A 16,197-nucleotide genomic window follows, 5' to 3' on the forward strand; every position below is an offset into this window, starting at 1 on the left:
TTAACCTCATTTATGTGATTTAGCTATCCCAACCATTCAACAAAATTTAGTATACCTACGCAACAGAATGTGATGGTTTTGTGGAGGAAAGATGCTTGTGCAGAGGGAGAAGCCATTTATGGCAGTGATTATATTAGTGAGTCTAAGATAATTAAGAGAAGTGATGTGATTAGTAAACCCCACAATGCTGAGAAGCAACTGTCAGCTAGATGACTATAAATTCCAACTGAATCTTTGCCAATATATGACAAAAGAATATGATCCTTAAAGGGGAGGGAAAAACTGAACCTTGAGTTAAATTAAAAATAGCAAACACTTCATATTTCATATGCGTTGGGTACTCTGAAAATATGATGTCATTTCACAATCCTGTATGAAAAATAAAAAGCCTGTACCCCTGGGGATAAAAATATATGTTTATAAAAAATTAAAAATTAAAAAATAAATAAATAAAAAATAAAAAAATAAAAAGCCTATAATTTGAAGAGAAGGCATGATGTTCCCTTGTTTGTACAGCTTCATGGTAACAGATCCAGGATTCCAATTCTACCTTTATTGAATCTACAGTATGACTGGTGAGATATTCTGGTTTACCATTTCAACTTTCTTCTGAAAATATTTGCATTATAAATATTAAAAACTATAGACAGCTGAATAAAGCAATTGAAATCTACCAATTTCAACGTTTATTATATTTTATATCTTTAGGATTTAATTTTTAAAGAAAGGAACCACTTCAGATAGTTCTGAAATCTGTTGGTAAACTTCACTGACTGATTCCATTAATGTCCCTCTTTCTAGAAGGAACCAGTGTCCTGAAGTTGAAATTTATCATTCCCATCAGTGTTTTCATATATCATTTTTTATATAATATATATGAATTGAACTATACATGTGGAAGAATACATTGCACATAAGTATAATATACATATATGTGTATGCACAGTTTTGATTGTTTTAACTATAGTCAGTGGGTTAAGCCTCTGCCTTCGGCTCAGCTCATGATCTCAGGGTCCTGGGATCGAGCCCCACATCGGGCTATCTGCTCAGCCGGGAGCCTGCTTCCCCCTCTCTCTGCCTGCCTCTCTTCCTGCTTGTGATCTTTCTGTCAAATAAATAAATAAAATATTTAAAAAAATATGTGGACAATTTTTTGACACACCTGTAAAAGAGGGAGCTTAATTTTCTTCCTCTTGAGTGTGGTATAGACTCTGTGACCCACATATAATTGATAGAAAAATAAAAAAAGAAAATTATGCTGCTTCAGAAACCAAGCATAAAAGTCACTGTGGCTTCCTGCCTATATGCTCGGCGTGGAGGAGTGCAGAGTCACGTCGTGAGTACACCCAAGGAACCTATGAAAAAGTCTGGGTAGTAGGAAACTGAGGCCTCTTGACTACAGGCAGCAAACAACTGACACCCCCTGCCAACAACTAGCAAGGAACTAAGGCCTTCTTCTGAGAGTGAGTCATCTTGGAAATGGTCCTTCTAGATCCAGTCAACCTTCTAAAATCTTGGCTGATAACTTGCCTTAGACCTCGTGAGAAACACTGAGCCAGAACCACCCATCTAACCCACTCTCAAACTCTAGACCAAGCAGTAATATTTTTATTGCTTTTAAAAACTAAGTTTTGAGGTGCCTGAGTGGATCAGTGGGTTGAAGCCTCTGCTTTCGGCTCAGGTCATGATCCCAGGGTCCTGGGATCGAACCCTACATCCGGCTCTCTGCTCAGCAGGGAGCCTGCTTCCCTCCTCTCCCTCTGCCTGCCTCTCTGCCTACTTGTGGTCTCTGTCAAATAAATAAACAAAATCTTTCAAAAAAAATAAATAAAAAACTAAGTTTTGGGGTAATTTGATATGCACCAATACAGCTTTTGAAGCATCTTCATCAGAGACTTTTTTTAGTTTTTACTCTTTCTCGACTTTATATTAGATTATTTTTCTTTCTCTAATTGATTTTCTGAAGTTTTTTCATCTACTTTAGATACTAGTGCAAATAACTTTTCCTCATCTGAATTTCTTTCCAAGTTTTTCTTATGGATTACTTTGTCATATAAAAGGTACAGATTTTAATGCATTCAAATATATCAAATAATTTCCCTTATTATTAATGGCTTATAAATTTACTATAAGAAAACTTCCATGGAACAATTAATGATGAGTACCTTTTAATTTCCTTTTAAATGCTTAAATCTTTGTTTTTAATATACACCTACTTAATATATTTTAGAAGTGTGTATGCATGTGTGCGTGTGTGTGTGTGTGGTATGTGGTATAAATCTATTTTTTTAGTATGAATAGCAAATTTTTCCCAAAATTACATATTCTCTTCCCCTTAGCCTAAAAATGACACTTCTATCATATGTCATATATCTCTCTCTATATATATATATAAATATATTTCTGGTTGATGTATTTTCTTCCAATATTTATTTTCTATATCTGTACCAATAGCTCACACTATTTTAATTATTTTACAAAATATTATAAAACTTCCTTGCATTATTTTTGTTACTTGAAATTTTCCTGACACATGCTGATTTTTTCTCCTCCATATAAATTCCATTATTATTCTTTTTTATAACTTACTGAATTTATATCAGTCAATTCTTTTATCTTAAAAGATAAAATAATTCCTTTTAAAAGAATTGATTCTTTTATCTTAAAAGAATCAACATAATATTATGAAATGAAGTTTTCTCATCCATGAACGTGATATACTTTCTTGAGGTGTTATTTTGTTTCAATTAGATTATATCAATAAATATTTTGAGTATCTTTTGGTAAGATTTATTCCTAAGAAGTTTCTAATTTTATTACTCTTTGAAATGTTTCTTACTTTATTATATCACTTTTTTATTACATTTTCCAATGGATTATTGATTCGGGTGAGTTGATATAGTTTTGAGCAAACTTGCTAAACTCTGCTATTTACTACCTTATCCCCATCACTGTATACTTTCTTGTTTTTATATAGCTCCTTATATCCATATCAAATAAGTTTACTTTTATTTCTATCTCTGCAATTATTATTGTTTTATGAATTGTGATCTCCTACAGTAAAACTGAAGGAAAGTGGGAAGCACAGTGCGTGACCTTATCTTTGAAGTAAATGTTCTAAAGTTTTACTACTACATGTTTGTTGTGCTTTTTTTTTTCTTTGATTTCTTTTGTCATATTAAAGAAATTCCCTTCTATTTTAAGTTAGTAATGTGATTTGTTCAATTACAATTTAGTAATGCATAGATAGTATGGGATATTATTTCTACATATCTGTTAGAGACTCAATCTTGCTTACATGTTTCTTAAAAAGGTCTATTTTCTATAATCTCTCTTACCTTTGTTTTGTGGGTAAATTCTTTGGTGTTATACCCTGCTTCTTCAATCTGCTCAACTTCTGTATCCATTTCAGAGTTTATTCTATCAATCATTTTTTTAAGGGGATCAGTATGTTTTTTAAATTTTTTCATCTTTTTCTTTCATTTGTGGTTCTTTTTGTTTCATAATACCTTATTCAATTCTTGATATTATTATTTCATTATTTATTCAAAGCACCCAACCATATACTTTTATAGTTATTTTCATACTGTGGTAGTATTTTCATATCATTTATAGTAAACCTATCTCTAATTATTGATTTTTAGAAATAACTTTAGTGTACTGGGTAGGTATTGGCATGTTGATTCTAAGGCTCATTTTGAATGGGAGGTCTCTCAGTCTCTCTGTCCCGACATTTTTCCTATCTAATAGTGTTGTTGTGCTGTGTTGTTATTATGTAGCCTCTAAACTAGAACATCATCTTCCACGTGTATCCCAAATCCTCTCCCGAGATGGTAATGGACAATTTCTCAGACTTGCCCCAGGTTTTCTACCTGAGCCCGTGTCGCTGCCTCCTGCAGCCCATGGCACACATCTCCACGTGAGCCCCAAAGAGCTCCAAAACAGATGTTTTTTTCAGTTTCTTGAATGGGAGAGTTTTGTAGAACTCCTAGCTTTAAACTGTGTCCTGGGTGTCAGTGCCACACCTCAAGTACAGAACTTTTATTCCTTTGAGGACAAAAATTCTGGTTGAGGGGTACCTGCGTGTCTCAGTGGGTTAAAGCCTCTGCCTTCGGCTAGGGTCTTGATTTCAGGGTCCTGGGATCGAGCCCCACATTGGGCTCTCTGCTCGTCAGAAAGCCTGTTTCCTCCTCACTCTCTGCCTGTCTCTCTGCCTACTCGTGATCTCTCTGTCAAATAAATAAATAAAATCTTAAAAAAAAAAATTCTGGTTGATTCTGATTTTTGACCTAGACCCAGGGAAAGCTTCAACTGTATTGATTTGTGTCATAGAACATTTATTGTTTCTAATGTGACCATATCTTTTTAAAGTTTCATTTTACATTTTATATATCCTTGCTATGTATTTAAAATTTGAAGAGTGAGGAAATGGCTATAAACCAAAAAATAAAAACTTGACTAGAAATCTATTTGATTCTTGAAGGAAAAACAATTATATTAATCTTTATTAAGTCAATTGAAAAAGAAAGAAACTGAAACAACAAATGTACTATATGTTAAATATTAGTTACATGTTATTTAAACTTATAGTTTATGTGTCGTTTAATATTAAACTTATAACAATTTGCTGAGGTAAATTTTATCACATTTTATAAGTAGGTGATCCAGTAATTCCGCTACTGGGTATTGACCCAAAGAAAATGAAAACACTAATTCAAAAAGATACATGCATTCCTATGTTTAGAGGGTGGTTAAGATATAGATGTAACCCAAGAGCCCATTTATAGGTGAATGGATAAAGAAAGTGTGAGATTTTATACACACACACATATATAGACATAGAGGGTGTTATTCTGAATGAAATAAGTCAGACGGAGAAAGATAAATATCATATATTACTTTTATGTATAATCTAAATAAGCAAATGAATAAAAAGCAAACAAAAGGCAGAAACAGGCCCACAAACACAGATAATAAACTGATGGCTCTCAGAGGGAGGGGCTGGGGGATGGGCAAAATAGATGAAGAGGAGTGGGTGGTACAGGCTCCTAATTATGGGATGAATAAGTAGTGGGGATAAAAGATACAGCATAAGAGTATGATCATTTGTATTGTAATAGCATTGTATGGTAATAGGTGATAACTACACAGGTCGGGAACATAGCGTAAGATGTAGACAAGTCAAATTACTATGTTATATACTTGAAACTAATGTACATTGTGTGTCACTTACACTTCAGTAAATAAATAAATACATAATTAAAAGATTTCAGATTTCAGTTCAGTTTTCTGTGTTTTAAAACTAAATATTTCCCTACTATCCCATGAGTCAATCAGATAATTTTGTTTGCTTTATTTGCATGTGACAATACCTATTAATAAGAAAGATCCAATCCATGGACACATTTTTTCTATTAGATATAGCCAGATAAAGAAGTAAGAAAAAAGTCGTAAAGAAATATAGAAATACAAAAAAAAAAAAAAAAAAAGGAGAAAATACAAAAATCCTAACATTTGCACAGTTTTGTAGGTTATGGTGAGCTTTTGCTTACCTACCCCACCTGATGATGCTTTTACCAACCCTGTGTGAACTGGTACCCCATTTCACAAGTAAGGCAACTGAGACTCAGAGCAGTAAGGAAACCTGATGAGATCACACAAGTGGTAAGTAGAAGAACTGCATTGAGGACCTAGATCTCTTAATTCCAGATCTTGTCCTCTTTCTGCTATATCACACTTTTTTTTTAATCTTTCTGATATAACCTGGTTTGTTTTCCTTGTCTTCCCTTATGTCAGGAAATTTCAGTGATTTACCAGGATACTCATTAAAATTTCAAGGAATATTTTTGATATTTTTTATTATTATTTTATGCTTCTATGCTATATTTTTATGCTTCTATGATGTAACCACAGTAGGAACATGAAATACATTTATAATATATAATAATTTAGGGGTGAGCTGCTGGAGAGGTGTGAAATGTGGAGGCAAAAAAACATTCTTTATGAGGCTACCTTGTGGAGATTATTCTTGATAAAATGGGTTAGATTAAAAAAATTTTAGTGTTTCTAAGTACACAACTTCCATTTTTAAATGTTTTCTTTACCCCTTAAAAACCTTCCCTCCTTTTTCTGTGAATAGAATGCCCAAACATCCTTACTCCTATTCACAGGCTTTTTACCATACTCTTAGGGCTTCCAGAGTTTAGAATCCACGCCTAAATACAGAGAGTCTCAGAATAAAGAAGTGCCCTTTAAATAACAGGTCAGCCCTATTTTAGAGTGGCTACCTTAGTGGATGAGAATCTTATGGTCATTGAAGGTGTACAAGAAAAGGGGGAAAGAATCAGTTTTCCTCCAACCTCTTTAAAATTTTTTGTAAAGATCAAGCTCTAGAAAGGATCAGTGGAAAAGCACATTGCCCCCACCTGGTGGAGATCCAGGATGGTTACCAGCTTGACTCTGTGTCATGCATGTAACCTTCCTGGACAATTTTCTAGGAGTTTGGGAATCTTATTCCTATATCCTGAGCTCAGCATAAGTCAGAGTCTGGCCAGGTGCTACAGACTGATCTTTCCTCATTCCATCATTCTGATAGAATGACGGGTCAATATAATGACCAGTATATAAAGTTCTGCACTCCCGGAGGGGCCTCCCTAGATTGGGTGCTACTGGTGTTATATCTTTAGACTTATCCATCCTTCTTAGAATCAAGACTCTTCCAGATAAAGTCTAAGGGGAGTATAACACAGACTTTGGGTTTCTGAAGTTGTCCTTACTCTGTTTAATTAAAACTGCCTTAAGGCCTTCTAATCCAATTTTTTTTTCTTGGATTCACAATATATTACTAAAATCTGCTGACTGTTTATATTTCAGTAAAGAACTTCTCTTGGCTCAGGGAAATAACTTAAGTACCAATGTATTTGAACAACATGTAAATATTTTTCTTATTTGAGTTGAGAATACTTGCTTCATCTAAGATAGTGGCCTAATAATATGATGGAAAATGAAAATTTACTTCAAGAAAATTAAACTTATCCTTTAACTCTGTAAAAGATAAATCAGTAATAGATTGCTATTCCCTGTATGGGGATGAAGTTAAATTTCAGATATTACACAGTTATTATCAGAAGTTTGATCCTGATGGGGATGCGGAAACCAAGATAAAATTATTGATAAGACTTGATCCGGTGTACATGACTTAGAAGCAGGATGGTGATTGTCTAAATTCCAGTTATATGGTATGAAGACTCAGGCTTTATTCATTGCACCATGCAACCTATGTACCATGATACTGTCAAGAAAGGTGTTTGTTTTACTCTTGGATAGAAAACAAATCCCTCTTTCCCAATGTAATATATTAAATTTGTCACAGATGCTTAAGAAACCTGAAGGACTAGTGCAAGATAAGGAATGACACAGTCAGTGTGGAACAGCCCCTCTCCCTCCCCAAACCCCAACTATGTGTCTTTTCAGTCATAGGGTCCTAGACAAAACCTGGAGCTAAATCTTTGATTCAGGGTGTTTAACTTTTCCAACTCCCTTTATGTGCAAATTTTGCTCCCTTTAATATCTGATCTTTTTAAAGATTGATTGATTTTAAGGGGGAAAGAGAGAGTGAGCTGGGTGCAGGGGCAGAAGGAGTGAGAAACTTAAGCATACTTACAGAGCCCAACATAGGTCTTGATCTCATGTTCCTGAGATCATGACATGACCCAAAACCAAGAGCTGGACACCTAATGGACTGCACCACCTAACCAGATGTTAGGTGCTCCTAACACCTTTAAAAAAAAGATATAAAGCATATGTTTTTTAAATAAACTAAACACATTTTCCAGGGTCAGAAATTATTTATCATAGAAAATAATCATGGGCAAAGATGATAAAGCTGTATAACTGTTACAAAGTCATGAAATTATTTTATTTTTTAAGATTTCATTTACTTATTTGACAGAAAGAAAGAGATCACAAGTAGGCAGAGAGGCAGGCAGAGAGAGAGGGAGAAGCAGGCTCCTTGCTGAGCAGAGAGCCCAATGTGGGGCTGATCCGAGGATCCTGAGATCATGACCTGAGCCAAAGGCAGACACTTAACCCACTGAGCCATCCAGGTGCCCCAAGACATGAAATTTTTATGAGTGTATATATGTGTGTTCTTAAAAACTGAACTCAAACTGGAGATAATCTTGGTAGACTTATTACGACTATTTCCCCAGAATCACCTGCTATTTTAAATTATGAAGAAAAAATATAAAATATTATTATGGTATAAAGTATAGCATGTTCTACAAAAAGTATGCAATATGATGTAGTAGATTAAAGATGAAAAAAGCCTGGCTCTGTCACTCACTAGCTGTAATGATCTTGGATAACTTACTTAAACTTCATGTGCTCCTGTTTCCTCATAGGTAAATATGCAGATAATAATATCTTCCTCATGGGAATGTTATAGACATGAAATGAATAAACACACATTAAAGTATTAAGACTGTGTCTACATATAAAAAGTATTAATAACTCCTGGATACTACATCTATACATTGTATATCTGTATGAATGTAGTTTAGAAGAGAATCTCAGTGGGAAGAGTCTCTTATAAACTGTTACTGGAGGACCTATATCTTGTTCTCTAGGGCTATGAGCCATGGGGGCTGGGGAAAGAGTACTTGTTTTCTCTCCACATATTCTGATTTGCTAATAAATTAGCCATTCTTCATAGTTTTCTTTTTCCCAAACCTATACTCTGGGGAAAATTATACTCTGGACTTTAGTTTCATAAAATGGAATAACATGTTAGGTGGATTTGGAATACAGACACACACTCATGAACTCAAGTACATGTACACACGGGTGCGCACACACACAACACACATACAGGTCATATATGCTATTTTTCAATATAATCTTTATGGTCTAAAGTATTTTAAAAGATATTATGGCATCATTGAGTAATGAAAACAAGGAGAACCATTTTACTACTGTGAGAATGCAAATCTTTCTCTTAAAATTTAAAAGAGAGTGATGGGGTTCCTGGGTGGTGCAGTCAGTTAAGCAATTGACTCTTGGTTTCAGCTCAGGTCATGATCTCAGGGTTGTGAGATCAAGCCTCATGTTAGGTTCTCCACTCAGGGTGGAGTCTGCTTGAGATTTTCTCTCTCCATTTGTCCCTCCCACTTGCTCTCTCTCTCTCTCTCTCTCAGATAAATAAGAAATCTTTCTTAAAAAGAGAGAGTGATAATTTTATTTCCCTTAAATGCACAGACTCAAACTTTAATTGAAGCAATATCACAGACTATCAGCGCAACAATCACGTGATGGATAATTCTGCTGTGAACTGACAGCTAATACAGCACCTGTGAGGGTTTGCATAAGACACCTGCTGTTTCAGGCAGATGAACAAATGGCTATGCTAATATGTCTGCAGACTCCAAGTTTCATTCCTATACTGTAAAACAATTAGAATTGGAACTGAACCGTTTAGGCCCCTTGATCTCAATCCCTAGGGGGAAAAATATCTTTGCCCCTTCAGCCTATACAGATGGTTTGGATCAGAATTATTCTTTCAATTCAGCTCCTGCATAGGACAAAAAAGCCATTACTCATTCCATCCCATATACAAGAGATCTTTAGATATATTCTAGTTTGTATTCGTTATAAGAAAAACACATTTATTATGATGAAGGCCTTACCTTTCCTTCTCTATCTGACAAGAAAAATATTAATTTTTTTTTTTTTTGTCCTTCAGTTCCCAGTAATTAAAGATTAATCATACAAAAGTCATTTCAGGTGCTTAATAATTTCATTAAAAAGTTCTTACTTTTTTTTTCATATAATCCTTCTGTTTCACAATTTATCATTAATTTTTCTTCTTTTTAATTGGATAAGTTCTTTGGATGTTGGTGGTACATAAATTCTAAAAAGAATCAGAGATTTCAACATTTTGCTTTAATTTGTGGCATTTCAAAATCATGCTGAAAATGGTGAAATGTATCATTTGGAAATGAATATTAAGATAATAATTGAAAATTCATAATCTCCTCTTTGGTTTAATTAAATATGTAGAAGGTAAATTCTCTTCTGCCCCAAAGTATCTTCAAGACCTGTGGCATTTTTTATGAATTTGTTTGTTTGTTTTCTTTTTTGAATGTGTTAATTAGGTATATGATACCTGAGTTTAAACCCTTGATTTTTCCATGATTGCGTTGAAGAAGTTCAAACAATTTTGAGTGCCAGATGGATATGAATTTGGTAATAATTCAAGTTAGGAAAATGTGGCTTTTATTTACTGACACATTTTACTTAATTTGTGTAAAAGTTTGACACTGAAAGAATATTAGTACTCTCTCCTTCCTCTTGCTAATTATAAACTCCTCAAACTTTGCACACTATTAAACTAAAACATCACTCTTCTAGGTTATGAATGATATTGTTAGTTATCTACCACTGCGTAACACGTTGCTCCAAAACTTAATGGATTAAAACAACAAATATTTGGGGCACCTGGGTGGCTCAGTGGGTTAAGCCTCTGTCTTTGGCTCAGGTCATGATCTCAGGGTCATGGGATTGAGCCCCCCCATCGGGCTATCTGCTCAGCAGGGAGCCTGCTTCCTTCTCTCTCTCTCTGCCTGTTGCTCTGCTTACTTGTGATCTCTCTCTCTCTCTGTGTCAAATAAATAAATAAAATCTTAAAAACAACAGCAAACATTTACTATATCATAGTTTCTGTGAGTCAGAAATTTGGAAGTGCTTTTTGGCAAGAGGTCTCTCATGAAGTTGCAAAATGGATGTAGGCCACTATTGCAATTATCTGAAGATCTGACTAGGGCTATAGGATCCATTTAGTGCTCATTCATGTGACTATGAAAAGTAGTCTCACTTTCTTGCTGGCTGTTGGGCAGAGGCCTCAGTTCACCATGAAGTCCGTCCCATAGGGCAGTCTCAGTGCTCACAGTATGAGAGCTGACTTCCCCCAGTATGAGCCATCTAAGAGAGAAGCTGACTTCACAATGTCTTTAATGACCTAACTTATACACCAGCACTTGTGCCACATGTGATTAGTAAGAAATGAGTCATTAAATCCAGCTGACACTCAAGAGGAATGGGTTGAACTTTGCCCTTCGAAAGGAGCAATATCAAATAATTTGTAGACACAATTTTGTGGATGCAAATTTGTGGACTACAATTTACCCTCTGGTTATAAATTGTTAACGTTCATCTTACATGAAAAGTAAGCATATGCCTCCTCATGATCGTCCCCTTCCCCCACCAAAGTCCTATCTTTTTATAGCATTAGTTCAAAGCTTAAATTCTGTCAGGGTGGAGAAGATATTCTTTGGGTACAGCTCCTACCATAGAGTTTTCTTTTGCAAATGAAAAACTGTGCGATAAAGAGACAAAAGTGCCCCATGGCCAGTATATCATGATATAGACATTCGTGTTTGAAAGAAGGTATCTCAGGGCACCTGGGTGGCTCAGTCAGTTAAGCAGCTGCTTTTGACTCCAGTCATGATCCCAGGGTCCTGAAACAGAGCCCTGCATCAGGATTCCTGTTCAGTGGGGAGCCTGCTTTCCCTCTCCCTCTGCCTGCTGCTCCTCCTGCTTATGAACTCTCTCTGTGTCAAATCAATAAATAAAATTTAAAAATAAATAAATAAAAATAAAAAGGAGGGTGTGTCTATCTCTGTACCAGGAAGAGAAAGATGATTCTAAATCTCTAGAAACTTACCAATGAAGAAGGCAAGGTCTTCGGTCTTCCTAACAACCTTACCCTTGTTACTGTGCTTTTCCCCTTAACCTCCCACAACTGAATACCCACCTCCAACATCTTCTTTGTCCTTAGCTGGAGATGTTATTTAAAGTGTGCCTTGGGCCATTTCTGGCAGCTATTCAGTTTTCCTGGGTATCTCCCCTGTATACATTTTATTAAACTTCTGTTTTTCTCCTGTGAATCTATCTTTTATTACAGAGGGATTTCAGTCAAGAATCTAGAAGGGTAAAGGAAAAAATATTTTTCCTCCTTCCTAAAAAACTGGTTTAATATAGCATAAAACCCTGTTGTCTTTCTGCTACACCAATTCTGACATAGCCCAAATCACCATCTCCTCATGCAAATATTCTCGTTTGAGCACCAACGCTTTACAAAGAACCCTTTCTTTCCCAGGACCCTATGCTTTGAAAGTTGGTTTAAAGAGAGTTGAAGAAGAAAGAGTGATATTAAGATAGGGCACCAGGGTTACTTCCAGTTTGCATTGTTTTCATCTCTTAGGAGCCTCATTTGTCCATTTAATACTCTTTGACCACACAGTGTTCCAGGCTTGATCAAGTTTGTTAAGTACTGAATGAACTAATTCATTAATCTAGCTACTTTCCCGCCCTACCAGCCTATAAATCTATCATCATACTGAGAAGGATTAAAAACAAAACAAAACCTCAGAATAAGAAAAAAAAAGTAGACACTACAAGAATGCCTGAGCAGTGAAGGGGCTTTAAAAAATGTTTCCTGTGAATTTACATCTTTAAGAGGATTACCTCTGGAGGGATATTGGTGCCTTTTTTCCCCAGAGTAAGCAGTTGTGGGGCAGTTTGGGCTCACCTTTTAGCCTTTGTTTCATTAAGAGCTCAGCTCCCTGGGTGGAGAACTAGCTGGGCTGTTTGGCACCTGAATGAGAAGAGCTTTATTATACTGTGGAAAGGGAGGAGCCATGTACAACCTTGACCATGAAGCTTTGGACACTAAAAATCCTCAAAGAGCTTTCTAGAGGTTGTTGTTCTTTAAAATAAATTTTATTAAGATAAAACTTAAAAAGAACCATTTTAAGGGTAGAATTTGGGCAAATATATGCATCTTTGGTATACATTCTATCACAAGCAAGATATATCATATTTGCAACATCCTAAACAGTTTTTTTCATGCTGCTTTGCAGTCGACCCTCACTCCAAACCCAAAATAACCATTGATCTACTTTTGATCACAATAGTTTAGTTTTATATTTTCTAGGAGTACATATGAATAGAATTATCCAGTATATACTCTGTGCCTGGCTATTTTTCTAAACATAATGTTTTGTGATTCCTGCATGTGGTTCCATGTAGTAATAGTTCATTGTTCATTTGTTTTCACGGTGAGCACTATTCCATTATGTATATACTAAATTTGCTTAGCTGATGACTTGGCTTCTAATACGTGGTCATTCCCAATTTTGGCTATTAAATAAAGTTGCCATGTACATTTGTGTGGGTCTTTGAGGGAACTTGTTAAGTCTTTTTTGGGGTGAAAACAGAGGAAAGGAATTGCTAGGTTATACACTATGTGTATCTTTTCTTTTCTTTTTTTTTTTTTTTTTTTTGGTTTTTTTGAGAGATAGTGTGCTCTGGCTCACACACACACCAGCAGGGGGTGAGGGAAGGGCAGAGAGAAAGGGAAAGAGGAAAGCAGGCCCCACACCCAGTGCAGGGCTCATCTCATGACTGAGATCACACTTAAGTCAAAATCAAGAGTCAGATACTTTACCCAGGCACCCCCCAGTTTGTGTATTTCTCACTTAATAAGTGGTTACCAAACTATTTTCCAAATTTGTTGTATAATTTAGTAGTTCTACTGGAAATACAGGAGTATACACTTGCATATATTGAGATGAGTCTATGTTTTTTCTTCCTTCTTTTCTGTCACTATTTAAATAGCATTGATTTATTTCTGGATGTTAAACCAGGTCTGCATTCTTGGATTAAACTTCAGTTATCTTGTTTATTTATTCTAGGATATCAGTTTATAGTTTTCTTTTCTGGTAATGTTTTTGTCTCATTTTGGTATCATAAGATGACTTGGAATATTTCCATTCCTCCCCCATTTCCTGAAAGAATTTGCAAAGGATTTGTATTATTTCTACCCTGAAAGATTAATAGAATTCACCAATGATGCGATTTGGGCCTGAAATATATTTATATTTTTTTTATGAGCTGAGTTTCTTTAATTGAGTTGTACCATATAGGTTTTCTAAACCTTTTTATGTTTTATATATATATTTATATGTGTGTATATATATATATAATATATATATTTTATATATATATATATACACACACACACACACACACAGACACACACACACATACATATATTTGAGGAATTTGTCTATTTCATTTAAGTTGTTATCTTTGTCAAGTCAGGTTCCTAAGACAAATTACCCCAGCCTGGATAGTTGATAAACATATATACACTTATTTCTCACAGTTCTAGAAAGTCTGAGATCAGAGTGCCAGCATGGTTAGGTTTTGACGAGAGACCTCTTCAGGGTTTAGGCTATGATCTTCTTACCTCACGTGATGGAAAAAGAAGGTAAGAGCTCTCTGGGTTCCCTCTCATAAAGTCAATAATTCCATTCATAAGGGCTCAAAGTGGTTGAACGTGACCACCACCTAAATGACCCACTTCCTAATATGGTCACATTGGGGAATGAGAATTTCAACATATGAATCTGGGGGGACACAAATATTCAGTCCATTGTAGTTGTCAAATCTACTGACATAAAGATGTTCGTAATGTTCTCTTGCTATCCCATGTCTGAGAATCTATAGTGATATACATCAGCCATTCCTAGTATTGGTAACCTGAGCTTCTCTAGTTTCCTTATCAGTCTCCCTAAACATATGTCAATTTTGTATCTCTTTAAAAACAAACCAGATTTTATTTGATTGATTTTTTCCATGTTCTCTTTGAATAATTTCTACTATTATCTTTATTATTTTTTCTTCTTCGATTTACTTTCAGTTTAATTAGGTCTTCAGCTGCTTAAGGTGGAAGCTGAGATCACTGTTTTTCTATCTTTCTTTTTTTTGCTAGGTTATTTTCATTTTCATTAAGTTGCAAATGTATTTTCTAATTTTTAAGTTGGAGGATTTTTTTATTTAATATTTTTCTTTTGTTGATTCTAAACTAATTTAATTTTGATTAGAGAACATACCCTTTTAAATGTATTGATTTTTGTTTGATTGTTTTTTGTTTGGTTTGTTTTGTCTATCATGATGAATGTTTAATGTGTACTTGAGAAGAATGAATTCTGCATTATTCCTTGTTAATTGCATGGAGAAGTTTAAATAAAAACTTAAAAACTTCTTAATAAAGTAAAATTAAAGAACTTCTTTGTTGATTAGCAACCCATCCAGAAATGACTAAAAAGAATTTTACTTTAAGTTTTACAGTGAAATAGAACATTTTTTCTCTAACTTATTTTTAGCAGCTAGTTCTGGGTACAGAAATATTTTTATATAATTATAGCAGAGTGTTTACCTTAATTAAGAAAAGAAGATAGCTAAATATTGATCCACAATCACCACTATTTACTCTTGGGATGTCGGTCTCACTCAGGATAGAATTGTAGACACTTCTCTTGTTCTTAAAATCAGTACCATATTCAGTAATAGGAGGGTATATCAATCCAAACAATGCCTTACTCTACTTCATCAGTAGCCAGTACAATGTGGAGATTAATAGCAAGGAAGCAACATCCAGGCTACCTATTGTTCATTTTTCATAGTTCTTCTTCAGAAAATAGCTCTGTGAAACTGTAATGCTTCATATAAATGATTAATCACATATAAATTCTAGGAAGATGAGTGACATCATCAAGATGACAACATAGGTCTCTGACTTCAGTCCCTCTAAGACTAACTAACAACCGCTCATAGATAAGTCACCACTATGAAGATCTCAGAAACTGGAGAAGAAGCTGAAGCATTTTTGGGGTCACAAGGACAGAGAAGGACGATATTAGAAGGGTTAGAGAAGTGGCTATACTCTGATCGTATCACTCCCCTCATCCCCAGGCCAGCGTGGGACTGACCAAGAAGCCCCTCTGAAAACTCTGGTTTATCCAAAGGGAGATAAGAGAGCCCAGAGTGGACAACCAGTTCCCCCAGAATTGTGGGATGCTTTCCATGAAGGCCAATCAGGTCTTACTCCATGTGGATTAGGGAATCTGTGGGGTTTGACCAGTGGGGATCAGATAGAGATGGAGAAGGGAGATGGGCTTATAACATCCAGGGCTCAGATCTTGGCCTAATCCATTCCTGCTTATAGCAGCAGTTCCCAAGAGTGAATCTGCCCATCTTCAGAGTCAAACTGGTGATCCCATCTGGCCAGACAGCAAGATTGACAGTACTATCTTATTTGCATCTTCAGCTAACAAGCTGTATTAGCCATGGAGA

This window comes from Mustela erminea, chromosome 1 (genome assembly GCF_009829155.1).
Source record: "Mustela erminea isolate mMusErm1 chromosome 1, mMusErm1.Pri, whole genome shotgun sequence".
Classification (NCBI taxonomy): domain Eukaryota; kingdom Metazoa; phylum Chordata; class Mammalia; order Carnivora; family Mustelidae; genus Mustela; species Mustela erminea.